This window comes from Eriocheir sinensis, unplaced genomic scaffold, assembly GCF_024679095.1.
Source record: "Eriocheir sinensis breed Jianghai 21 unplaced genomic scaffold, ASM2467909v1 Scaffold49, whole genome shotgun sequence".
NCBI lineage: Eukaryota > Metazoa > Arthropoda > Malacostraca > Decapoda > Varunidae > Eriocheir > Eriocheir sinensis.
The window spans coordinates 606,513-633,363 of NW_026111820.1; the positions used below are offsets into that span (position 1 = coordinate 606,513).

General features: G+C 43.8%; 2 long non-coding RNA genes and 1 pseudogene across 3 annotated transcripts in view; 2 read left to right on the forward strand and 1 right to left on the reverse strand.

Moving 5' to 3' along the window:
• Window positions 1-21,166, forward strand: part of LOC126992564 (uncharacterized) — a 30,928-nt gene extending 9,762 nt beyond the window's left edge. For both annotated transcript variants that reach the window (XR_007746647.1, XR_007746646.1), the window contains 5 exons: window positions 2,876-3,011; window positions 12,311-12,431; window positions 13,199-13,342; window positions 15,719-15,842; window positions 21,030-21,166. This is a non-coding gene — a long non-coding RNA (uncharacterized LOC126992564). The remainder of the gene's footprint in view (window positions 1-2,875; window positions 3,012-12,310; window positions 12,432-13,198; window positions 13,343-15,718; window positions 15,843-21,029) is intronic.
• Window positions 13,669-15,469, reverse strand: LOC126992563 (signal transducer and activator of transcription 5A-like; annotated as a pseudogene).
• Window positions 21,167-25,842: 4,676 nt separating the features above from the next.
• LOC126992575 (uncharacterized) lies at window positions 25,843-26,635 on the forward strand. The gene is made up of 2 exons (XR_007746653.1): window positions 25,843-25,971; window positions 26,466-26,635. It is a non-coding gene; the product is annotated as an uncharacterized LOC126992575 (long non-coding RNA).
• The last annotated feature ends 216 nt before the right edge of the window (window positions 26,636-26,851 follow it).

A 26,851-nucleotide genomic window follows, 5' to 3' on the forward strand; every position in this document is an offset into this window, starting at 1 on the left:
ACAAGAAAAACATAATAATGCCAGAGATTCCTATTTCACAAAATCGACAAGCACACACACACACACACACACACACTGAGAGAGAGAGAGAGAGAGAGAGAGAGAGAGAGAGAGAGAGAGAGAGAGAGAGAGAGAGAGAGAGAGAGAGAGAGAGAGAGAGAGAGAGAGAGATGGCACCTAAGAAGTGCAGTACTTGTAACGGTAGCTTCTCAGCTCACTTTTTTACAGGGCGTTCTGTTGTCTGTCGACTGTGTCTCTCCAGGCAGCATCTTGAGACAAGACTGCAGGAGCAGGAAGAGAAGATGGAAGAAGGCCAGAATAAAATAATAGAGCTTTCTCTCACCAGGCAGCATCTCGAGACAAGACTGCAGGAGCAGGAAGAGAAGATGGAAGCAGGTCAGAATAAAATAATAGAGCTTTCTCTCTCCAGGCAGCATCTCGAGACAAGACTGCAGGAGCAGGAAGAGAAGATGGAAGCAGGTCAGAATAAAATAATAGAGCTTTCTCTCACCAGGCAGCATCTCGAGACAAGACTGCAGGAGCAGGAAGAGAAGATGGAAGCAGGCCAGAATAAAATAATAGAGCTTTCTCTCACCAGGCAGCATCTCGAGACAAGACTGCAGGAGCAAGAAGAGAAGATGGAAGCAGGTCAGAATAAAATAATAGAGCTTTCTCGCACTGTTCCCTCCTTGCAGGAATTCATCCAGGCTAACGTTGCTGTGGTGCCAAACCCTTCTCCAACCGCCCCCTTGCCCTCAGCGGTACCGTCGACACCAGCGGACAACACCACGCAACGGGAGGATGCTAGTGGCACCGACCATGATGGCTTCACCGTCGTGAATGGAGGAGCCAAACCAGCCAGACAGGCGATTTATCCTGTTCATTGCCTCAACAGGTTTGCCATTCTGGAGGAGGAGGATGAGCAGGAGAGCACCTTCCTGGTGGGTGACTCCATGATTCGCCAGCAGGTCGTTGAGTTCTGTGGCAGAGTTCCTCGTCGAAGACGGAACTATTGCTATCCTGGTGCTGGGATCGACGACATAACTGCTGCTCTTGAGGAGATCTCCCCCCAGGCTACTAATGATTCACTGTTTGTTATTCACACAGGTACGAACGACGTCACCATGACCCGGTCTGAGGAACTCCTGGAGAAGTACCGTAGGCTCATCCAGCAGTATAAGACTAAATCCCCTAACATTTTGATTTCGGGAGTTCTACCACGGACGTGGGCGGAGAGCGACTTCTTCAGTAAGGCCTTCAGCCTAAACAACCGCTTACAGACTCTTTGCAGAGAGCTTGACATGGAGTTCTTCAACGCCTGGGACAATTTCTATGGACAAAGTGAGCTCTTCCACAGGGACGGATTGCACCTGTCTCCCATCGGGGCAGCCAGATTCGGAAGGCTCCTCAACGACGCAGTACGTGACACCCGATCAAAAAACGACCCTCAGCCACGTCCCTCCACCCCGCCCGTGTAAATAGACGCCATTCATCTCAACAAACCCGTAACCGTGATCCCGCAAGTACCTCCACCTCTATTACCAAGCCTCTAGATAACTTAGAAATTGTTAGTTTCAATGCGCGTAGCCTAAGAAACAAATTTGATGAACTAAGATGTCTTGCTCTGACACAATATTTTGACATAATTGCTATAACCGAAACATTTATCGACACCACTAATATTGATTTAAGTTCCGAATACAACATAGATGGCTACAGACTCTTCAACAAAGATCGTGTAAACCGTAGAGGCGGCGGCGTCGCCCTTTTTGTCAAAAGCTATTTGCAACCCACTGACAAAACACCAAGAGACAGTAACGTTGAACATTTGTGCGTGCGAGTAAACATTGCAAAAGTTAATTTAAATATATCTGTCACTTACAGGCCTCCCGGGCAATCACTCGATGACGACCTTGAAATGTACAGCGTCTTAAGGCAGTCAATAACAACGACTCACTGATACTAGGAGACTTTAACCTCCCCCATATCGACTGGGCGACACTGTCAGGTACAGAAGGCGAGTCACATAGAATGATCGAATTTCTAGAAGAAAATTATCTAAGCCAAATGGTTTCTGAACCAACTTGACAAAATAATATACTTGACCTTGTTATAACGACCCAAGATAACCTAGTCAGTAGTGTCACGGTAGGAGAACACCTCGGTTCCTGCGATCATAAATTAGTGCGCATTTCATTTACACGTATATTGTGTTTGCTTCACATTGCCACACTCGGCTCACAACCGAGAGAGCCCGGGTTCGATTCCTAGGCGGAGTGGAAAAATTTGGGCGGCTTTTCCGATACCCTACGCCCCTGTCCACCCAGCAGTGAATGGGTTCCAGGTATTAATCGGGGGTTGTGTCCTGTCTCCTGTGATCTGTTCCCTTATCCTATAATTCCTTCCCCTTCCGTCTCTCCAGCATACGACATATGTTGCGCCAACTAAACAAAACTTTCCAAACTTTTCACATTGCCAGAAACTGAGGTGTAACTTTTAAATGCTGTCCTGCGGTTAGCATCATCATCATTGTCAGCATTAGCAGCAGGGTGTGTGTGAGACAGTCTGTAGTGGTGAACACGGAATTGCACAGTCTGGGCAGGCACACAACCTTGACAGAGAACAGTTATTGAGGGACGACTTAGGTATTTATTCTTGATGTATAAGTGAAGAGAGTGTACCTGCAACACACCAGTACTCTAGTGCACTGGCTCTTGAACTGGAGGGTGTGCTGCCGCTAATAATTTCCAAGAGGGGCGTCAACTCTGGAAGAAAAGTAGCTAGCAAAAAATTTAAGAACCTCCGCTCTAGTGGTTAAGTAACACACCCTACCACCACCACCACCACCATCCTCACCACCATTTCATCACTGCAGGCTCTTCAAGGTGGTGGAGACCCTGTTGCACGTTCATCTGGTGGTGGAATTCCCTGGCGGCGGCGGCGAGCTGTTCAACACCATCACCACGGAGGGACGCATGACGGAGGCACGGGCAGCGGCAGTCTTCACACAGGTGCTGTCTGCCATAGCCTGCCATGTGTGTGTGTGTGTGTGTGTGTGTGTGTGTGTGTGTGTGTATTTACCTAGTTGTGAAATACAGGAAAAGAGCTGTACTATGCTCGTGCTGTCCCGTCTCCATAACGCTTATTATCCAGTTTGGCTTTGAATTCATGAATCGTTTTTGCACACAGTCTCCTCGTCAAGTCTGTTCCACGTGTGTGTGTGTGTGTGTGTGTAGGGGAAGGGGAGACTCATGCACCCACGGTTTGATCCATACTAGACTCAAGGGAAGGGAAAGAGAAAGGAAAGGACGAAAGGGTAGGGAAGGAAAAGGAAGAGAGAGGGAAGGATAGATGTGCGTGTGTGTGTGTGTGTTTGTGTGTGTGTGGATTTAACTATTTGTAGTCTAGGTGGCCCGAGCTAAGCTCTAGTAGTCCTGTCTCCATAAATACATTCATCCAGCCTTTCCTTCATTTGGTGGACACTGCTCGCCTCCACCACCTCTTCCCGCAAGCTGTTCCGTGTGTTAACACTTCTATGTGGAAAACTATACCCACTTTTTGAAGTCACTCAAACAGGTTCCTTTATGAAGTTTCTTTCCATGTCCTCTCAGCCCCTGTGTTCTTGCAGTAGAGAAGAGATCATCTCTATCCACCTCATCAAACTTATTTACCAACTTATACAGCGTGATCAGATCTCCTCTCTCCCTTCTTTGTTCCAGTGTCGTCAAGTCCATCTCCCTCAGTCTGTCTTCATGTGTCATATTCCAGAGTTCTGGGACCATTTTAGTTGCAATTCTATATCATTTATTTGTCTGTAAAATGGAATGAACATAAGAATGTAAGGAGTCTGCAAGAGGCCGGTTGGCCTATACAAGGCAGCTCCTGTTATATTGTGCATCTTGTAGGTTTCTCCAAACAGCTTGTTTACATGCTTCTCTGTGGATAGTGTGTCTTGCATCGTTACTCCCAAATCCTTTTCTTCATGTACCACCTTTAAGTTGTCTCCTCCCATCCTGTATGTTTTCCTCGGTCTTTTTTTACTTTTCCCCATTTCCATAACATGGCATTTGTTTGCATTAAATTCCACCTCCCATAACTGGCTCCATCTGTACACCCTATCCAAGTCTTTTTGCAGCTCCTCACAGTCTTCCTCCGTCCTCACTTTTCTCATTAACTTTGCATCGTCTGCAAAAAGGCTCATACAACTTTTTATAGCCATGGGCATATCATTTATATATATCATGAACATTATTGGTGCCAGAACTGAGCCTTGAGGAACTCCACTCTCTACTCTCCTCCAATTTGATTTCTCTTCTCTAATCACCGTCCTCATTTCTCTTCCTGTTAAGTAATCCTTCATCCACTCTATAACCTTTCCGCCCATTCCTCCCCACAGTTGTAGTTTCCAGGTTAACCTTTTGTGCATAACCTTGTCAAAAGCTTTTTTCAAATTGAGATACACACAATCAGCCCACCCTTCTCTTTCTTGCACCCTGTCTGTTGCTCTTGAGTAGAAACACAGAAAGTTGGTGACACATGATTTCCCTTTTCTAAATCCAAACTGTCCTTCATTTATCATGTTTTCCTTTTCTAAATGATCAACCCATTGTTTTTTTTATTATACTTTCACAAATCTTGCACATTACACTTGTCAAAGAGACTGGCCTATAATTTAGTGGTTCAGTTTTATCTCCACTTTTATAAATTGGTACAATGTTCGCTCTCTTCCACTCTAAGGGCACTTTTCCTGTATTCATAGAGCATGTTATTATGTCATGAAGTGGCTCCAGTAATTCATTTCTACACTCTTTTAGCACTTGACCGGAGATGTCATCCAGTCCCGTAGCTTTCCTTCCCTCTAAGGTTTTCATCAGCTGCAACAGTTCCCCTTTCTCAACCTTTACAAGATTTAATTTCCCTTCATTGCAATTTCCGAGCCCCAGTCAAAGTCGGTTTCTTTCGTAAACACTTTATGAATTTTTTTATTTAATATTTCTGCAATTTCTTTGTCTGTTTCGTAGAATACATTTTTTTCTTTTAGCCTTTCCACTCCTTCATTTCTTTATAACTTCCCGTTTACTAATTTATAAAACATTTTTGGTTCTTCTTTACATATGAAACTATTCTTCTTTCAAATTTAGCTTCCTCCTCTCTCCTTATTTTCACGTAATCATTTCTTGCTTTTTATGTTTGTCCCTATTGTTCTTATTTGGTCTTTTCTTTAATTCCTCCTTGCCTTATTGATATTTCTTCTTGCTGCTCCACACCTCCATCCAAACCATGTTTTCTCTCTTTTAGTTTTTACTGTGTAGTATGGAACATATATCTCTGTTCCTCTGTTGTAAATATTCATAAAAGTCATATTTCTCTTGAATATCAGTACTCCTCTTCATATCACTCCAGTCTACCCCAGTGAAGAAAGTCTTGAGTCCAACGTAATCTGCCTTAACGTAGTTTTTCCTTTTTTCCTTATAAGCCTCATCTCAATATTCACATCCTTCCAAAGTTTTCATCTCCAATAGTTCATGGTCACTCTTTCCTAAGGGGCACTCGTGACTGACTCCTTCATCCAACTCCACGTTTTTTGTGAAAATTAGGTCAAGTCTTGATGGTTGGTGATCCCCTCTCAGCCTTGTTTCTCCTTGCACCCACTGCGTCACCAGGTTATCTGTTGCCAGCCTCAATAGTTTACTTCCCCAGGTATTTTCACAACCCCCTCTTGTCTAATTTTCCCATTTCATTTCTCTGCAATTTAAGTCTCCTGTTAATAATACCTTTTTATTATTTTTTATTTCATCTGTCAGTGCCCGTATTGTATCTTCCAGCATAGCGTTATATCTTGCCTCATTCCAACCTTTGGTTTTAGGGGAGACATTGGCTGTTATTATGTGTATTTACCTAGTTGTGGCTTTACAGGGCCTGGGCTTACGCTCGTGTGGTCCCGTCTCCGTATCTGCATTTGTCTAACTTGTCCTTAAAGCTCTGCACACTCTTTGCCGATACTACATCCTCACTTAGTCTTTTCCAAACCTCTATATTTCTTTGCGGTAAGCTATTTTTCTTTGTCTCCCAAACATCTTCCTCCTAAATTTTTTACTGTGTCCTCTTGTGTTCCTGCTGTTTATTCCTTCTTTTAGTAGTAACTCCTCATTATCTACTTCTTCCATTTTGCTCAATAATTTATAAATTAGTGTTAGGTCTCCCCTTTCCTCTTTGGTCTAGTGTTGGTAGGTCCATATCCTTTAGTCTTTCCTTGTATGTCAATCTCTCCAGCCCTGGAACCATATTTGTTGCCATTCTTTGTATTCTTTCTAGTTTTTTTGTGTTTCTTATGGGGAGACCACACTGCCTCCGCATATTCCAATTTTGGCCTAATCATAGTGGTTACTAACTTTTTCTTCATATCCTTATCCATGTAGTGGAATGCTAATCCTATATTTCTCACCATATTATACGTATCACTGAATATCCGATTTACATGACTTTCAGGCTGTTGATTATCTTGTATTGTCACTCCCAGATCTCTCTCTTCTTGAACTCTCTTTAGCCCGTGGGCTTCGGCTATGGGAAAGCCGAGAGGTGGCCGAGAAACGGCAACGTTACACTGCATTTTGAGACTAAGAAAAGAGCATGGAACGTACATCAGAGTACTCCTCTCATGACCATAAAGCCGTTAAAATATTTACTTATACTCCATTGTTATGGGCAGTGTTTGTTACAAAACAAGCAGTCGTGACGCGCGGCATCTAGCCGAGAGTCTCTTGTTGTCTACTTTAGAGAATTTAACAAGTGATTACTGTATGGGTAGCTAATTCAGTCTGCCATGACCTTACAACACAACCTGTGACAAATAAGCCCAACTCAAGGTCACTCACCCACCACAATGACCATGCATGGTGGGTTGTGCTATGCCGCCACCACCCACAATTAGCTGGAATTAGGGGTTTTGAGTCGAGCCCCAAACGGGGTCCGCCGAAGCTGCCGGGTTAATATTTCTCCATTTCCCATTTTATATGTCCATTTTGGTCTCCCTTCACTCTTTCCCATTTCCATTACATGACATTTCTTCACATTGAATTTTATCTCCCATTAAATACTCCGTTTCCAAATCTTGTTCAGGTCATCTTAGAGAATTTCACAGTCTTTACTGTTTCTAATATGTCTTAGCAATGTTGCATCATTTGGAAACAGGCTCGTATAACTGTCTGCCAGAGGTGGCGCGGTACTGAAAAATCATCAGTGTGGTTGTGGTGGTGCGGTAACTTGAAATTTGATTCTATTGTAAAGACTTGCTGGAACTTTTTGTTTTGCTCAGTCATGTCTTAAGGATCTTCAATTATCACATTCCCATCGCTCAGTCTTTCCATTGTTTCCCTTGGTTTGATCTTTCCATTTATGAATCTGTAAAACAGTTTGGGTTGTTCCTTGCACCTTCCACAATATCCTTTTCATGTCCCTTCTCTTCTTCCTTCCTTATTTTCACGTATTCATTTCTCGCTACCTTAAAATCTTCTTTATTCCTTTGGTTTTTATTTCTTTTCAATCTTTTCCAAGCTTTGTCTCTTTTCTCTTGCCTCAGCACACCTTGCATTAAACCAGTCCTTTTTTCCTTTTTCTTCAGGTTTGTATTCTGGTACAAATTTCATAACCCCTGGTTTATACGCCTCCATGAAAATATCATACTTTTCTTGCACTTCACTTGTTCTCTTTAACTCATCCCAGTCCAGCTCTCCATAGTACTTCCTGAGGTTTTCCGCATCTGCCATCCTTAGTTTAACCTGTTTTTTTTATAGGATTCATCCCCTTCACCTCCTTCCTCCTCTGTTACCATCTCTAGGATCATGTGGTCACTCTTACCCAGAGGGCATCCATACCTTAATTCACTCATCAAGTGCATTCCCTTTGTTAACACCAGGTCCAGTCTCGCTGGTTCGTCGTCACTTCTGTATCATGTGTTTTCCTTCACCCATTGCGTCATCAAGTCTGCCATCGTCAATCTTAAAAACCTTTCCCCCCATGCTGTATTACTACCTCCACTTTCAGAAATCTCCCAATTTACCTCCTTATACTTAAAATCACCTCCTAGCAGAAGTCTTTTGTTTGTCTTGAGTAGTCTACTTAAACTCTGAATGGTATCCTCAATCATGGCCTCATATTCATCTCTACTCCATGAGCTAGTTCTTGGTGGTACATTCGTTGCTATAATCGTCATCCTTTCTCTGTTTTTGTTCTCCAGATTAACACTCACTATTTCTGCCTCTCCTTCTCCATATACGACTGATTTTACTAATACCTCCTTCCTCGTCATTACCATCACTCGTCCACCACCTTTGCCCTTTCTGTCTCTCCTCCATACATTGTAGTTATTATCAAACACTATTTGGATGTCTTCACTTAGTTTAGTTTCTGTTAAGCATACTATCTTGGGCTCCTTTTCCTGTGGGTAGTCTTGTAATTCCAGTTTACTAGACAGTGTCCCGTCTACATTCGTATACATCCATTATTAGTTGCAATCTCGTCTAGCTTCTGTTCTCTTTCGGCTTTTCCCTTATGTACCATTTCCTCGCCCGATCTCCCAGAACTCTCCAAAAAAATACCTCTTTTTTCCTCTTCAGATTTTACAGTATTCCTTTCTTTTGCCCCTGCTAGAAGTTTGTTTCATTCCTTCCTTTCTTCTTCCTTTCTATTTTTCTTTATATATATTTCTTTGCATCCCTCTGTTTCCCTTGACTTAGTTGTCCTGTACAGTAATTCCTCTGTTGCCTTCTGTGATCTTAATCTCACTTTAACTGGCCTGGTCTTCCCTTCCATGCAGGGGCCCATCCTATAGATTTCCTCCACCTCCTCCTCAGTGTTCTGAGGAAAAAACTAATGACTGGCTGCATGAGGCTGAGGATGACTTCAATGATAATAGTGTGGAGTTAGAAGAGGAGGATACTGTTGCTCCCTCCACCAAGATTCCTTCAAGTAAGGAGCATGTAAACATGATTTGGCATAAAGTGTTACTTCAGAGAGCCCCGCTGAATTACAGAACATGATATATTTCTCAGATAATCATGGAAGGGAAGGTATTGAAAATCTCTCACCCTATCAATGTTTAGTATAAAACTGTTTCCTGAAGAAATTTTTGAGCTATATTTTTCTATATTTGGTACATTGTTGCAATTTATATGTCTGATGAATTGAATTTTATAGGATATAATTTCAGAATATTTTTTTCATATAATAAATGCAATGTGGTAAGAAATTTCTTTGATTTTCTGTCTTTCCTCCAAGGAAATTTTACATAAATGGTGCCAACTTTATATCAATAAAAAAGGTTTTGCACTGAGTAAAGTGTCAATATGGCAGCAACACCAATTTACAAGCCTTTTCTTTAGTCTAAGTCCCCAAAAAATGAAGTGAATGAAGTATTTTACATTTTAGCATGATATATTTTATCATTTTTTTTTTGGCAGTTTTGTAACAATTTTGGACTTTTTTTAAAACCTTACACATTTTCTAAGAAAAATAAATGTCATTTATGAAAAAGGTAAGGTCTTTTCTCGATGTACAAATCATATAAAGCCAATTGGTTCATTTTCTTTTTTTGAGGGTATATGACGCAACCTTGAAAAAACCCAAAAATGCCCTACCGCAGCCAAAGGGTTAAGTAAGTCTTTTTCAGATTTCTGTTCCTCCTTTTCCCTTCTTGGTGTGTATGTTATGTTCCTTTCCTTCATGCCAAACATCAGCACACTCTTGGTCTTGTCTGCCGCCTCTCACACCAGCTCCTCATGTTTCTTCAAGGCCTTAACCACCTCCTTCTCTTCCCTTCCTTGTCTTCTTACAATTGTTGTTCAATCACTTCTTTAAAAGGACTACATTTGCTTTTTCATTTTCCACCTTCCAAGTCCTTATTTCACCCAGCACTTCCTCTTATAGTGTGTGTGTGTGTGTGTGTGTGTGTGTGTGTGTGTGTGTGTGTGTGTATCCTCTCTCTCTCTCTCTCTCTCTCTCTCTCTCTCTCTCTCTCTCTCTCTCTCTCTCTCTCTCTCTCTCTCTCTCTCTCTCTCTCTCTCTCTCTCTCTCTCTCTCTCTCTCTCTCTCTCTCTCTCTCTCTCTCTCTCTCTCTCTCTCTCTCTCTCTCAAAATAACTACTCTATAGTACATAAAAAAAAAAGAGACATTTTTCACTCCTTATATTCTTCTTTTTTGTTATTATTATTATTATTATTATTATTATATTAGCCTTGAATTTCTAAGGCAGTTTTTACCTCTCCTCTCCTGTCCCTTCATCTTTTCTGCTTCTACTTTTTTTCTTCATCTTCTTCCTCCTCTTCATCAATGGTTTTGTTTCCCCTTCTCTTCCTTCTTGTGCTGTGAAATATAAAACAAATAATGGTTTCTATGGCACTTTTTTCCCTTCCCTCCTCCTGAACAGCCTCCCTCCACCCTAACACAGCCCTGCCTCCCTTTCCTAAATGTGCTATTTCTGTTTCTGTTTTCTAAGGCAGCGTTTACCTATCCTTCATATTCTCAGGCAATTTTTACTTATCTCTGTGAATTTCTAATACAATTTTTCCCTTCCCTCCTCCTGAAAAGCTTTCCTCCACCCTAACACAGCCCTGCCTCCCTTTCCTAAACTTTCTACTTCTATTCCTGTTTTCTAAGGCAGCATTGACCTTTCCTTGAATTTCTTAGGCAATTTTTACTTATCTCTGTGAATTTCTAATACAATTTTTCCCTTCCCTCTTCCTGAGTAGCTTCCTTCCACCTAACGCAGGCCTGCCTACCTCTCCTAAACTTGCTATTTCTATATCTGTTTCTATTTTCTAAGGCAGCGTTTATCTACCCGCGAACTTCTTAGACAATTTTCACTCATCTTGGTTAATTTCTACGCCAATTTTTCCTTCTTGAATTTGTAAGTCAATTTTCACTTCTTGAATTTGTAAGGCAATTTTCACTTCTTGAATTTGTAAGGCAATTTTTACTTCTTGAATTTGTAAGGCAATTTTTACTTCTTGAATTTGTAAGGCAATTTTCACTTCTTGAATTTGTAAGTCAATTTTCACTTCTTGAATTTGTAAGGCAATTTTTACTTCTTGAATTTGTAAGGCAATTTTTACTTCTTGAATTTGTAAGGCAGTTTTTACTTCTTGAATTTGTAAGGCAGTTTTTACTTCTTGAATTTGTAAGGCAATTGGTTTAGGTGTGGGAGCTTGGCTAGGCTAGGTTGGGAAGGGGGACAGAAGGGGGATGGGTTAGGCTGGGTTAGGTGTGGGAGCTTGGCTAGGCAAGGTTGGGAAGGGGGACAGAAGGGGGATGGGTAAGGTGTGGGAGCTTGGCTAGGCTAGGTTGGGAAGGAAAGGGGAGGATGGGATACACTTGGCTAGGTTAGCTGTGGCAAGTATGTTAGGTTAGGTAAGGGGAGTGAGGGGATGGGAAAGATTAAAGATGCTGGTTACTCTTGCATTAGGGATTTGGACAGCATAGGGATGAGCTAGAGTAGAAAGAAAGTTTGCAGGATGGGTCAGGCCAGGCTGGGTTAGGTTAGGAATGGGATGTTAGAATGAAGATGCTGGTTCACTCTGTATGGAGTACGCATCTCATGTGTGGGGGGGTCCACTCACACAGCTCTCCTTGACAGAGTGGAGTCAAAGGCTCTTCGTCTCATCAGCTCTCCTCCTCATACTGATAGTCTTTTACCTCTCAAATTCCTCCGCCATGTTGCCTCTCTTTCTATCTTCTATCGATATTTTCATGCTGACTGCTCTTCTGAACTTGCTAACTGCATGCCTCCCCCCCTTCCGCGGCCCCGCTGCACACGACTTTCTACTCATACTCATCCCTATACTGTCCGAACCCCTTATGCAAGAGTCAACCAGCATCTTCACTCCTTCATCCCTCACGCTGGTAAACTCTGGAACAATCTTCCTTCATCTGTATTTCCTCCTGCCTACGACTTGAACTCTTTCAAGAGGAGGGTATCAGGACACCTCTCCTCCCGAAATTGACCTCTCGTTTTGGACACTCCTTTGACCTCTGTTCAGGAGCAGTGAGTAGCGGGCTTTTTTTTATATTTTTCTTTACGCCCTTGAACTGTCTCCTTAGCTGTAAAAAAAAAAAAAAAAAAAATAAGGGATTTGGACAGCATCGGGATGAGCTTGAGTAGAACGGAAGTTTGAAGGCTGGGTCAAGCCAGGCTGGGTCAGGTGTGGCATCTTTGGATAGGTTAGGACGGGGAGTGGAGAGTGATGAAAAGAATTATGATGCTAGTAAATGATTAACAAATGAATACTGTCTTAAGTTTCCTACCAACTTTCCTTAGCCGGGCCTCAGACAGTGAGTGCCGGGTGCAGCAGGAGGCGCTAACTCTCCCCTACCCGCTGTTTGTCGCGCTGAACATTGGCCCGGCGCTTGTGGCTGCCTTCCTCGGCTCTTATGTGGAGGTGAGTGTGTCCGGATATGCCTTGTTGGAGTAGACACAAGTTGAGTTAAGTCTTGTGTTGATCTTTTGAGTTTTATGTGAGGGTTTGTGTGTCTGTATTTCTCTGTTTTACACTAACTCATCCCTGTGCTGCCAAATCCCGTATGCAAGAGTTAACCAGCTTCTTCATTCTTTCCTGCCCTTACTAAACCAACCAATCCCACTGTCCCTCCTCTTCTAACCTAACTCAGCCCCCACCTAACCCAGCCTGGCCTGACCCATCCTGCAAACTTTTTTTCGGCTCTCCCTCATCACTATGCTGTCCAAATCCCTTATGAAAGAGTTGACCAGCTACCTCACTCTCACCCCTTCTAACCTAACCCAGCCCCCACACCTAAGCTAGCCTGGCCTGACCCATCCTACAAACTTTTCTCTCTAGCTCATCTCAATGCTGTCCAAATCCCTTATGCAAGAGTTAACTGGCTTCTTCATTCTTTCACCCCCTTTCTAACCTAACCCAGCCTGGCCTGACCCATCCTACAAACTCTTTCTACTTTAGCTCTTCCCTATGCTGTCCAAGTCCCTTATGCAAGAGTAAGCAGCTTCTTCATTCCTTCATCCCCTTGCAGCAGTACACAGGCTTTGAGTCAATGCTGTGTGATGCTGTTGCTCTCATGTGCCCAGCGATATCAAAAAGTAAGAAAACGTCACTAGCTCTGAAGCCACTATTTTGGGGACCATTCTGCGGCCCTCACTGACACTCCTTCCCTCCTCCCCTCCGCCTCACAGCCCGTGGCTGCCGGCAGTGGCATCCCGCAGGTCAAGTGTTACCTGAATGGCGCCAAGGTGTCCCGTGTGGTGAGGATCAAGACCCTGATGAGCAAGGCCGTGGGGGTGACCTTCTCTGTGCTGGGAGGCCGGGTCGTGGGAAAGGTGGGTGACTGAGCCGCAGAGAGAGAGAGAGAGAGAGTGTGTGTGTGTGTGTGTGTGTGTGTGTGTGTGTGTGTGTGTGTGTGTGTGTAAGTGGATGAATGGAAAGTCTCAGTTGAGTGTTCCTGATAGCAGACTAGCTCCATGGGTTGAGGCCAAAGGTCAAGTGATCCTTTCAGGTACCTGCAAATCATACTTAATTTCTTCCTAAACAAGAGCAAAGTGTTAAACCTGGCCCACAGAATTTTGTTAATTATTATTATTATTATTATTATTATTATTATTATTATTATTATTATTATTATTATTATTATTATTATTAAAAAATGGGATTGCAGCACTTATGAGCCTCCATCGGCACACTTGTATTCATATTAGCTAATACAACACCCAAAAGGAACTCCTACAAACACTGATAAACATTTACTAGGTTTATGACAGACAAATATGAGAAGATTTCTGTACTGTTTCTTAACATCCATTAGTTGTGAACAGCATGCAAATAATATTTTCCACCACGGACAAGTGTCCACTTTTCCAGTCAGTCCCTGTCTGTCACGCTGCCAAACACTGAGGACCACATGGAGGCTGAGAAGTCTGTGTCTGGCAGGCTTTCCAGGGTGTCAGGATAATCAGCAGGGTTGTTGTGGGGGTGTTGTGGAGACACATTGTCACTCCTATATTAAAACATTTTGTTAACCAAGTTCACATATTTGGCAAGGCTTTCCTAGGAGTTGTGAGCATTTCCAGGGGTGGTTTTATGAGCCCGGTGGTAGTTTGATCCTTCTTCTGTAGCATGAACCTTAAAAAACACTCATTAGAACCTGATTGACCCCCTCTTTGACCTTCAGAAATAGCCGATGTGAGAAGCCAAAGTGTCTTATAATACCGAGCACAATGAGATGGCTTGGTGCTCACAGGAGGTGGATCTACGGCATCATGCCTTGGATACATTGCTTGTGGAGCACTGGGCTAGGATTCCCCTGACGTGCCCTGCTGCTGGGATGTTAAGAATTAGACGAGGCTTGACACACCCATTGTTGGCTGTGGTGTAGTACTTGCTGCTCTTTAGGTTCAGGTACAGGACGAATTGAAGGTCTGCTATAGCACATGCCCCAGACTGTACCTTACCACCTCACCCAGCGGACAAAGGAGTTACTGGTACAAGGCTGGAGCAGGAATACCTGCCTCTGAACACAGTCTTTAGTGGTGTCTTCCATGCCATATTGCCTCCCCCAACTTCTGGGTCAGAGAAGCGCAGGAGCCCTAGGTTTGGAGTTTTTTATCATTTCCTCAGCCTGCGGGTGTCCCACAAAGCCCAAAGCTCTAAGGCTGTGCTCCTTGGTGACCTTCAAAGAACCACTCCCAAAAAGTTAAGTTCCGTCCTGACAGAGGCTCCTTGCAGAACCATGACCATGACATGTTAGTGAAATCTTGTACTTGAGAACTCCTGAATGCCTTTCCAGCTAAGAACTTTAGGTTGTCTTCTGTCAAGCCTCTTCCTGTGGCAGATTGGAATTTGGCATCAAACACGTCCAAAACCTGTGGCCATGGAACCTTCTGAGGCAGTGTGTGCGCCCTTGCTTGGCAAATGCATCATCCCAGCAGACTGTGGGCCAAGCATGAGGCTCCTGGCTGCCATGAACACTGCAGGCAGTGACACACTTGGAACACCACCTCACCAACACTGAACTGTGCCTGGAAGAGTAGGGAAAACTTGTCATCCAGAACTGAGTCCTTCTTCTCAGCTCTCTTTATTTTCATGTCTCGGAAACTAAGGGAGAGCTGCCTTGAGCCCTGGTGATGCTCCATGCTGCCAGTATTGTTGAGAATTTCCCCTGACATTTCAGCTTTGCTCATTGTTGAGGAGAGCATTGGCCGGGGCCTCACTCATGATGGGCAGCCTCACCTGAGGTGGGTCGTGGTCACTTGCCACCCACCACTAGACGCACACTTGATGAGAATCTGGTGTTTGGCTTCATGACGTGATGTTTGTTCAGTACTGGAGAGCAAAGGACTCACTCCTGTTCTTGACACAACTGCCTGAGGTAATCTGATGTTTCTTGGGGCGGCGAGGCAGGATGTGTGTGTGTGTGTGTGTGTGTGTGTATTTACCTAGTTTTGTGTGTGTGAGAGAGAGAGAGAATATTCCATATCATAGTTTATACTTTTTAGTTAAATTTTTTTCAGATTAATCTTATATATATATATATATATATATATATATATATATATATATATATATATAGAGAGAGAGAGATTTTTTGTGAGATCTTGCTATTAAAGCAGCGTAGTGTCCACAGGTATTAAACTTGGCCCTTCCTGGCCATTTATTTATCAGTGGTATTTGCTGAAATCACCTCCATTCTTTTTCCAAAGGTCAGGTCGTGGGCAAGGTCTGTGGCCGTGAGCTGACCACCAAGATGCTGCTGCCCACGGTGCCAGCCATGGCCAAGGGCAGGGTGGCCAGGACTACAGATGATGGGCCACTCCTAGACAAAGTGTAAGAGGGAGCATGAAGGGCTGCAAGGGTTTGTTCAGGATGGAAGGCGAGGGAGAGAGAGAGAGTGAAGGGAAGGGAAGGACAGCTTAGGGAAGACTAACACAGGAAGATCAAAGAGAAGGATATCATGTGTGTGTGTGTGTGTGTGTGTGTGTGTGTGTGTGTGTGTGTGTGTGTGTATTTACCTAGTTGTAGTTTTACAGGCCTGGGCTTTACGCTGGTGTGGTCCCGTCTCCGTATCTACATTTATCCAACTTTTCCTTAGCACACTCCTCGCCAATACTACATCCTCACTTAGTCTGTTCCAAAGCTCTATATTTCTTTGCAGGAAGCTATATTTCTTTGTGTCTCTCAAGCATCTTCCTTTCCTCAATTTTTTACTGTCCTCTTGTGTTCCTGGCGGTAATTTCCTCTTTTAGTAGTAACTCCTCGTTGTCTACTTCTTACATTTTGTTCAATAATTTGTAGGTTTGTATTAGGTCTCCCCTTTCTCTTCTTTGTTCTAGTGTTGGTAGGTCCATTTCCTTTAGTCTTTCCTCATGTGTCAATCCCTCCAGCTCTGTAACCATTTTGTATCTTTCTAGTTTCTTTATGTGTTTCTTCTTATGGGGAGACCACACTGCCTCTGCAATTCCAACTTTGGTCTGGTCATGGTGGTAATTAACCTTCTCATCCTATCCATGTAGTGGAATGCTATTCCTATATTTCTCACCATGTTATACGTATCACCGAATATCCGATTAACATGACTCTCTGGCTGTTTGTTATCTTGCATTATTACTCCCAGATCTCTCTCTTCGTGTACTTTCTTTAATGTTTCACCATCTTCCATTTATATGTCCATTTGGTCTTCCTTCTTTTCCCATTTCCATAACATGACATTTTTTCACATTGAATTTCATCTCCCATTTCATAGTCCACTTCCAAATCTTGTTTAGGTCTTCTTGCAGAATTACAGTCTTTATTGTTTCTTACATGTGTGTGTGTGTGGGTGTGTGTGTGGATGTGGGTGTGTCTGTGTGTCTGTGTTTGTGTGTGTGTGTGTGTGTGTGTGTGTTATTCACTTCTTGGTCTGCTGCGGGTCTCTCGCGAGACAGCCAGCCATTCCCCTACAGAAGAGCACAGAGCTCGTTGTACCAACCTTTGGGTAGGACTGAGACCACTCACACACAACACACCGCGACAACGAGGCCACAACTCCTTGCCTGACGTTGCGTACCTACTCACAGCTAGGTGAACAGGGGCTACACGTGAAAGAAGATAAGCCCAACTTATCTTCACCCGGCTGGGGAATTGAACCCCGGTCCTTCTGGTTGTGAGCCAGACGCTCTACCTCTGAGCTACCGGGCCGTGTGGGTGTGTGTGTTTATGTGTGTGTGTGTGTGTGTGTGTGTGTGTGTGTGTGTGTGTGTGTGTGTGTGTGTATTTACCTAGTTGTGACACAGGAAAAGAGCTACCCTCGCGCTGTCCCGTCTCCATATCCTCTTATCCAACTTTTTCTTAAAATCATGAATGCTTCTTGCACAAACCACCTCCTCCTCCAGTCCATTCCACAGCTCAATGCTTCTGTTTGGGAAGCTAAACTTTTTCACATCTCGCCTACACGTGGTCGCCCTCAACTCTCCATGTTCTCTCGTTTCTCTCTCGCTCCACACACACAGGTCCTCTCTGTCCAGATTCTCCACCCCACTCGCCACCCTGTACACCGCTATCAGGTCTCCTCTCTCTCTCTCTTCTTCTCTCCAGGGTTGTGAGCCCCATGCTATTGAGTCTCTCCTCGTAAGTCCGATCACTAAGTTCCAGTACTACCTTAGTTGCCACTCTCTGCACTCTTTCCAGCTTTCTTATGTTCTTCTTTTCATGAGGAGACCAGACCACTGCTGCATACTCCAACCTTGGCCTTATCATTGTAACTATTATTTTCTTCATCATCTCCTCGTCCAAAATACACAAATGCTGTCCTTATGTTATCCTGTTGATGTGTTTGTCCGGTGACATGTTCTCTGAGACAGTCACTCCCAAATCTTTTTCTTCCATTCCTCTGCATATTATCTCACTTCCCATCTTATAATTGTATTCACATCTTCTACCACTCCTACCAAACTCTTTTTTTTTTACATATCCCAAGGTTGTTCTATCTGCCATGTACCACTCCACTCCCATATTTTGTCCAGGTCCCTCTGCAATGCCTCACAGTCCTTCACATCATTGACTCGTCTCAACAGCTTTGCATCATCTGCAAACAAACTCACATAGCTGGTCACTCCCTCCACCATATCATTTATATAAACAGCAAACATTATTGGCGCCAGCACTGAACCTTGTGGGACCCCACTCCTCACTGGGCACCAGTTGGAAACCTTGTCCTTGATTATTGTCCTCATTTCCCTGTTAGTTAGAAATGTGTGTGTGTGTGTGTGTGTGTGTGTGTGTGTGTGTGTGTAATTCACCATGATCTCATCACACAATAGACTCAGGATTGTCCGTCACTACCTTCCCCGAGAAGGCATGAAGCTCATAAGTGACAGATCTCTGCATAGAGTTTAGAGCCCCCCCTGGGGAGGAAGGGCACAGCCCCCGTTGATACGTGATACCCATTCAGTGGTGGGTGTCTCGGAGACTCAGGTTAGGGGAGGCTGCCCATGGTGCCCACTCTGGCCAGGACTCGGCCCTGGAGAGAGCCCTGGAGCTGGTCAGCCAGTCTGTGGGCAGTGCTGAGCCTTACTCCCCCAGCCTCGTGGCTCAAGAGGCAGGAAATGGAGAATTCTGGACTAGTTTCATATACATTAAAAAGTGGTTATGCTACTAAGTATCTCTGTAGTATCTTGTACAGGGAAGGTGTCCTTAGTTTTCAAGGCATTACAATAAAACTCAACATCAGCTGTTTGCCTTAGTAACAACAAGGAAGAATGGTTTTGCTGCATGTGATGAACCTGTAAATATTCCCACAAGCAGTGTATGGCATGACAAATAGCATTGACCAATTCCTGCCCGGCTGACAAGACTCATGCTTGGTTTCTCTCCTCACAGGCGGCAGGGGAAGAGGATGGTTAAGACACCTTGTGCATGTTAATACTCTCTCATACTTGTGCCAAGGCCTAACACTGTGTGGCCAACACTCTCAGCAGGGGCTTTGTCTTGTGATGTATGTTGTTCATTTTGTATTTTATTCTTTGTAGCTGTGAACTGCCTTAAAGTGAGTATTATGCTCACTTTCATGACAAGAAAATGTTTTATGTTGCTGGCTGCCACAGGCTCTATACAATCATGAGTTGTTCATCAATCCACAGGAATATTTTATTGGCTTTACATTTTTTACATTATAGTTTGCTGGAATGTTCTCTTCCCTGCCTGGTGCTCAGCCTTCATCATTTCAGAGGCTGACTGATTGAGGGAAGGAAGTGGGTACTGAATTCAGTACTGTTTGCTGTTGACACAGTGCTCATTGCAGAAAATGAAAGTGACCTACAAAACTTGGTCACTCTTTTTGACAGTGTCTGTAACAAGAGCAAGAGAAAGCTGAAAGTAAATGTCAACAAAAGTAAAGTGATGGTTTCTGAAAAGTGAGGTTGTAGATTTTGTATGCCCATATAGAGTGGAATTGAATGTGAAAAAGAATGCAAAATAATTTTGAATTTTGAAGAACACAAAGACACAAAGGAAGAACAAACAACAGCAGACCTGCTGGTCCTTACGAGGCTGTTTGTGACAAGCTACACTAACTATCTAATCAAAGGTGGAAGATGAAGGACAGCAAAGGCGAAGGCTCTTCCCCACCCCCCCATTCCCTCCAGCCAAACCTGGCAGGAAATGAAAAAGAACCATGCAGCATGGAAAAACTGCATGGAAATTATGTAGGAAAGAGGAAAGAACTACCATTACTGCTACCACTAACCGGGCGATAAAAGCGGACAAGGACACCAGTATTCGAAATAACTTAACGTTATTACGACAATGAGTAATATCTTAGTTGCTGGTTGGATTCAAAACACTTGTCTAATCTATTATTGAAGGCCATAACTGTTGTACTATCAACGACATCACAGGGTAGAGAGTTCCAACCTTAACAACTCGATTGAAGAAGAAGTGTTTAGCTTCGTGTGACGAGAATCTTTACCACTTATCTTCAAATTGTGATTTCTTCTTGTTCTATTTTGATCGATCAACTGTAAAGTAATCTTCCGCATTAAATGGTGAAGGTCAATGAGTTTAAGTACCTTGGATCAGTTATGTGCAAGCATGGTGGTACGGAGGGAGAGATAAGAGAAAGGGCATTGCAAGGAAGAAGGGTGGTAGGGTCTTTGGGACGAATCATGAATGGCAGAAGTGTGAGCATGGAGGTAAAGAGGGATTTGAGAGATACAATAATAGTACCAACCCTCACATATGAAACGTGGGCCTGGAATGAAAGTCAGAGATCTAGAGTGCAGGCAGTGGAAATGACTTATTTGAGGAGTGCTTGTGGTATGAGTAGATTGGATGGAATGAGTAATGAAAGTGTGTACGAGCGTTTTGGAATGTGTCACAGGGGTGAAGGGAAGAAGTGTGGAGTGGTGGAAGAAGTGAAGCGACAGACCTTAAAGTGGTTTGGCCACATGGAGCGAATGGAGGAGAGTAAGATGACCAGAAGGGTGTATGTGAGTGAGATAGAGGGAGGGAATGCTAGAGGACGACCTCCTGTGAAATGGAGTGATAGGGTGCAAGAGTACGTTAGGAAGAGGGGGGGAATATCTTTGAGAAACTTTGAGCAGGCAAGGAGGGAGTGTCTGGATAGAGAAAGGTGGAAGCTCTTCTGCCGTCGCCATCCCCTGCTGGGAGCTCCTAGGAGCAGGCGTCGATGAAATGATGATGATGACTGAGAGGGGTATTTTGATGTGTCTTGAGAGCTTGGATAACAGTGACTGAGGGAGAGATTTCAGAATCAAATAAATATATACCCATTACTTTTTTTTTAGTGTGTGTGTGTGTGTGTGTGTGTGTGTGTGTGTGTGTGTGTGTGTGTGTGTGTTGCAGTTATTGCTGTATATAAGGTAAGTGTTGCAGCAGGCTTATTGTAATGGACTGTTTTTGTTGGTATTTATTTTTTCCCTTGAGCTGCTTCCTCTACTGTAAAAAAAGAAAAATTGTGACAAACAGCAATTAGATACAAAACTCACTTGCTTACCGTACCTTTCTGCCTTTCCTCAGGGACCTGGACACACTGTTCTGCGGCACCAGCAGCAGCAGCCTGCACATCCATGGCCTGCAGGAGGAGGACGAGGGGACGTACAGGTGCCGGGCGGAGAACAGGGAGGACTCGCTCGACGCCGTGGCCCACATACAGGTCAAAGGTGAGACAAAACTATGACATATATATTTTTTTACAGCAATGAAAGCGTTCAAAGGCAAAAAAACAATGAAAACAATAAAGCACTGCTCCTATAAAGAAAAAAATGAGAGGTTAATATTGGGTGTAGAGGTCATAGGCAGGAGGAAATACAGACACATGATGGCTGTTCCAGAGTTTACCAGTGAAAGGGATGAAAGAATGAAGATGCTGGTTAACTCTTGTGCTTTTTGTGAATAAAGTTTGGCATGGTAAAAATCTTAGTGATTGTGAATTATATGTTTGTCATAGGAGATGAAGTCGTGAAATGGATGGTCAAGATATGTGAAGTAGCATGGGGGGGGGGCAGCAGACTGGACGAAAGCCATCACTGTCCCAGTTTACAAGGCGAAGGGCAGGAGAGGGGAATGTGGGAGCTATAGAGGTATAGGTCTCCTGAGTATACCCGGAAAGGTATATGGAAAAATCATAATAGAGAGGGTGCAAAGACTTACAGAAGAGAAAATCAGTGAAGAACAAGGAGGCTTCAGGAAGGGAAGGGGATGTGTGGATCAGATATTTGCCTTCAGGATGGAAGTAGAAAAAATAATAGTAAAAGGAAAGAAACTATACGCTGCCTTCATGAATATGGAAAAAGCTAGAGCTAATACAGTCTCTCTATATGATGATGCATCTGCATGTGTCAAAATTACTGGAGAAACAAGTGAACATTTTGAGATAAAAGTGGGCTTAAGACAAGGGTGCGTCATGTCACCAGGGTTATTCAATATTTATATGGATGGTGTCATTAGAGCAATGAAGGGCAAAGTTGGAGAAGATGGAGTAAGACTGTTCGATGAGGGAAGGAAGTGGGTACTGAATTCGATACTGTTTGCTGATGACACGGTGCTCATTGCAGAAAATGAAAGTGACCTACAAAATTTGGTCAGTGTTTTTGATAGTGTCTGTAACAGGAGAAAGCTGAAAGTAAATGTCAACAGAAGTGAAGTGATGGTTTGTGAGCGAAATAGAAGTGAGGTTGTAGATTTTGTATGCCCATATAGAGTGAGAATTTAATGTGAAAAAGAATGCAAAATAATTTTGAATGGTGAAGAAATGGAGGAGGTCAATGAGTTTAAGTATCTTGGATCAGTTATGTGTAAGCATGGTGGTATGGAGGGAGATAAGAGAAAGGGCATTGCAAGGAAGAAGGGTGGTAGGGTCTTTGGGACGAATCATGAATGGCAGAAGTGTGAGCATGGAGGTAAAGAGGGATTTGAGAAATACAATAATAGTACCAACCCTCACATATGCAAGTGAAACGTGGGCCTGGAATGAAAGTCAGAGGTCTAGAGTGCAGGCAGTGGAAATGAGTTATTTGAGGAGTGCTTGTGGTGTGAGTAGAATGGATGGAATGAGTAATGAAAGTGTGTACGAGCATTTTGGAATGTGTCACAGGGGTGAAGGGAAGAAGTGTGGAGTGGTGGAAGAAGTGAAGCGACAGACTTTAAAGTGGTTTGGCCACATGGAGCGAATGGAGGAGAGTAAGATGACCAGAAGGGTGTATGTGAGTGAGATAGAGGAAGGGAATGCTAGAGGACGACCTCCAGTGAAATGGAGGGATAGGGTGCAAGAGTACGTTGGGGAGAGGGGGGGAAAATCTTTGAGAAACTTTGAGCAGGCAAGGAGGGAGTGTCTGGATAGAGAAAGATGGAAGCTCTTCTGCCATGGCCATCCCCTGCTGGGAGCTCCTAGGAGCAGGCATCCAGGAAATGATGATCATATGTTTGTCTCCGTTACTAGTATTGAAAATGGTATAAGAAAGACTATTCATATCTTTGTGGTTTGAGTATATAAAGTTTGGCATTGTGAAAGGTTAGCATTTGCCAGTTATCGTTAAGTTAGGTTAGGTTAGATGTTTGTCTCAGTACTAAAGTGTTTTCAGTGATATAACAAAGACTGCATATTTTTTTGTGATTTGTGTGGATAAATTTTGCCATTGTAAAAATCTTAAGTGTTTGTCAATCATTAAGTTCCTCTCAGTTACTAGAGTGGTAAAAATGTTGAAAATGGAATAACAAAGACTAGCAATATTTTTGCGGTTTGAGTGTATAAAGTTTGGCATAGTAAAAATCTTAGTGTTCTTCAGTCATCATGTTTCTCTCAGTTACTAAAGCTTGAAAATTGTGTGACAGTTGCTCCGAGGTTTCTGAGGCAGCCGGCCAACGCTCTCGCCTATGAGAAGGAGAACGTGGAGCTGGAGTGCAGCGTGTACAGCCAGCCAGAGCCCTCGCTCCACTGGCTCAAGAACGGCGAGCTGCTGGTGGAGACGGAATACCTTCAGGTGAGCCGGACTTCTGTGGCAGTGTGGAAATTTATCGCTGTTACAGGTTTAAAGGACAGAGATATGTAGATTCATAAGATAGATAGATTGGTGGATACATACATACATACATACATACATAAGGGAAAGGAATGTAAGGCCCTAAATCAGTGGTTCTTAACCTGGGGGTGCACCCCTCTGAGGGGAGCACAGTAATTTCAGGGGGTGCGAGCCCTAGGGAAAACTAGAATTTCTCTAATTATATTTGCTATTCTCTTACCAAGAGCGTGGGCTAATATTGAGAAGTTTATGAACAAATGCAAAAGTATCGCCATTACTTCAGTTTCCTGTAGTCTACTTAGGGCTTGCCAGTTTCTTTAACATCTGTAAGGAAATTTTATTGCTAGATGCAAGGGGGCGTGGAGGAAGGACTACTTCCTGGAAGGGCGGGGAAGTAAAAAGGTTAAGAACCACTGCTCTAAATGGATGCATAAGGTATGTAAAGAGATACATTAGAATCCATAAGGTTCCATGCATAAGGTTCTAAAGAGATAAGTAAAGGAAAAGGGATACAAGGTTCTAAGTAGATACATAAGGGATTTCAGTAGATAAGGGATATAAGGCTCTATGCAGGGAGATAAATATAAGGCTGTCAATAGCTACACAAAACACAGCTGTGTTGTGTTAGGTGTGTGTAATGCCAAGCCTCCCTGTAGAGTGTGAGCGGCAACAACCTGTAGATCCTTGGCCTGGTGCGCCAGGAGTACACCGGGATGTAATAGTGTGTGGCGCACAGCTCGCCAGGGACGCCCAGCTGTGTGTCCTTGAGTCAAGTAAGCAGCGGTGCCGTGCGGGGCAGACACTGTTCACACTGTAGCCCTTTGTTTGCATTCATGAGTACTGATGTAGTGTTGTCTGCATTGGACACAGGCAGTGACTAGTCCAGATAATTCCAGGTTGCTAATAAGCCCAGACGCAAACATTTACAAGGTTACTGAATGTATTCCAATGTTTCTGGCGGGCAGCTGCAGCCGCTGGTACAGACGCTGCAGTTTTAAAAAGTGTACATTACCCAAGTTATTGATGTTGATGCATGTGATTTTCTTAGCATGGCTGTAAGCATAACCCTTTGTTGTGTTTATTATTCCTTGAAGACTGAATAAAATGCATAGATTACACTGTGGGAAAAGCACACGTCTCCAGTAATGCGTTCATATTTGATTGTCCTGAAGTTTGGAAATATCAAAGCCGGTGCTGAGAGTTACTGACTCACTAAAATGTGATTTACCCGAGAATGACTATTTTGTTGTGGTATTTTGATAATAAGTTGTCTGGGCTCACCTCCAGGGAGGAGCAGCATGCCCCCACCCACGCACAAGGCAGGTCACAGACACAGTAAGTGGGGCAGCTCAGGCACACCACTACTACTACTACTCCTTGTTTTCAATACTTAGAATGTCTGCTCATTGTTGACACAGCTTGTTTACATCATTTGCCTTCTCTTGGTGTGGGCCTTGACAGTCACTGTGCCTACTAGTCTTTATGCTGTTCACAATAATTATTCCTGGGATACTCAGTCCTCTACAAGCAGGAAGGATCACTCAGGTCAGAACCAAAGGACACAACCTGGGAATATTTATTGCATAATAAAGTCAACACAATACTACTACTGTGAAGATTTATGTAGCAAATACAGAGTTATCAACTGCCATTCAGTGATTATAAAGAAATAATAACATTTTAGCAGTACATATACACCATTTCATCAAAATTAAGTAATTCACACATCACTTTCAGCAATTCAATGCAGAGAACACGTCCAGAACGTGAGTGCAGCTCCTCCAGCGAGGACAGGATGAATACAAGACCCAGATCAGCGACCTAAGTCCAGGGAGTAACTACATGGTGCGGGTGGCGGCCCACACCTCCGGCGGCCTGGTGGGCGCCTCCATACCTGAGTGCAGGTGTTCACCAAGCCGGACCTGGACCTGCCCTCCGCCTCAGAGTCTGAAAGTTGTCTCCACCTCACCCACCAGTCTGGAGGCCACTTGGTCGCCGCCCGTACTGGCCAAAACGCCCATCACAGGATACACCATGTTCTATACGCAGGTGTGGACGGCCTTATAGAACTGTGTGCTAAATGTGGAGTCTCTGTTGCCTAACAAAAGTCTCCCCATATCCTTGTGTGTCATTAGTGACCTTCCTTTGAGTAGAGGGTGACCATAGCCGTGTGTTTGTACAAGTCCCAGTGTGTATCTTAACCATTGTCTCCCTTGTAGTTTTCTCCTCAGGTTGGGTCAGCAGAAGAACACAAAGTAAAGGTCACTGGTACGTCACATTACCTCCAAGGCCTGGACCAGTTCACTGAGCAAAGCGTGTGGCTCACCGCCGTCAACAGTAATGGCGGGGGAGACGCCACCCAGGAGGTCACTGCCAGAACCTTCTCAGACGTGCCCTCAAAGGAGCCTCAGAATGTGAGCGTTGAGGCTGCCAGCTCAAGGGTGAGTTGTGGAAGGCTTCCAAGGCAAAGATACATTGTGAAACTCGTTTTTAAATAGCTTTCTGCTCTGTTCGTTTCCTTCACATCATCTCTACAAGTTGCACATTCATTGTTTCAGTATTTTTAACCCTTGCACATTCATTATATTTGACCCGTCTGCTGCGATTGGCACGGATTTGGCCTTCACTGGTAGCCTGAAAACATTTACTCCCATGTCTTTCCCTGGCTCTGTGGTGGATAGTGGAGTGTATCCAATGTGGCATTGGTGTGCAGGATATCCCCTCCCAAGCTGCAGGACTTTACATTTTTCTCCACTGAATTGTAGCAGCCGGTTTGTGTTCCATTCCTGTAGCTTGGTGAGGTCTTCTGGTAGGAAATCCACAGTCAGGGGGTTAAGTTGAAGCATTCATGGCCTCACACAATGTTCAAACTTTTTAAGATTGTATTTTGATAATTTATCGTATAACTTTTTCCCTCACACGGCCTTTCCTTCAGAGCCTCATCATCTGCTGGGAGCCTCCGCTGGCCGAGCACCAGAATGGGATCATCACCAGCTGCAAGATCCGCTACAAAGAGCGCGGCGAGTCAGGTTCCTCCAAGACCAAAGCCACAGACGGAAACAGACGACTCTTTGCCCTCAAGAAAAGCACCACATACTCCATAAAGGTTTAACCCGTCTGCTGCGATTGGCACAGATTTCACATTCACTGGTAGCCTGATAACATACAGTCCCTGGTCTTTCTCTGCCTCTGTGGTGGATAATGGAGTGTTTCCCATGTGGTATTGGTGTGCTGGATATCTCTTCACTGGTAGCCTGATAACATACAGTCCCTGGTCTTTCTCTGCCTCTATGGTGGATAGTGGAGTGTTTCCCATGTGGT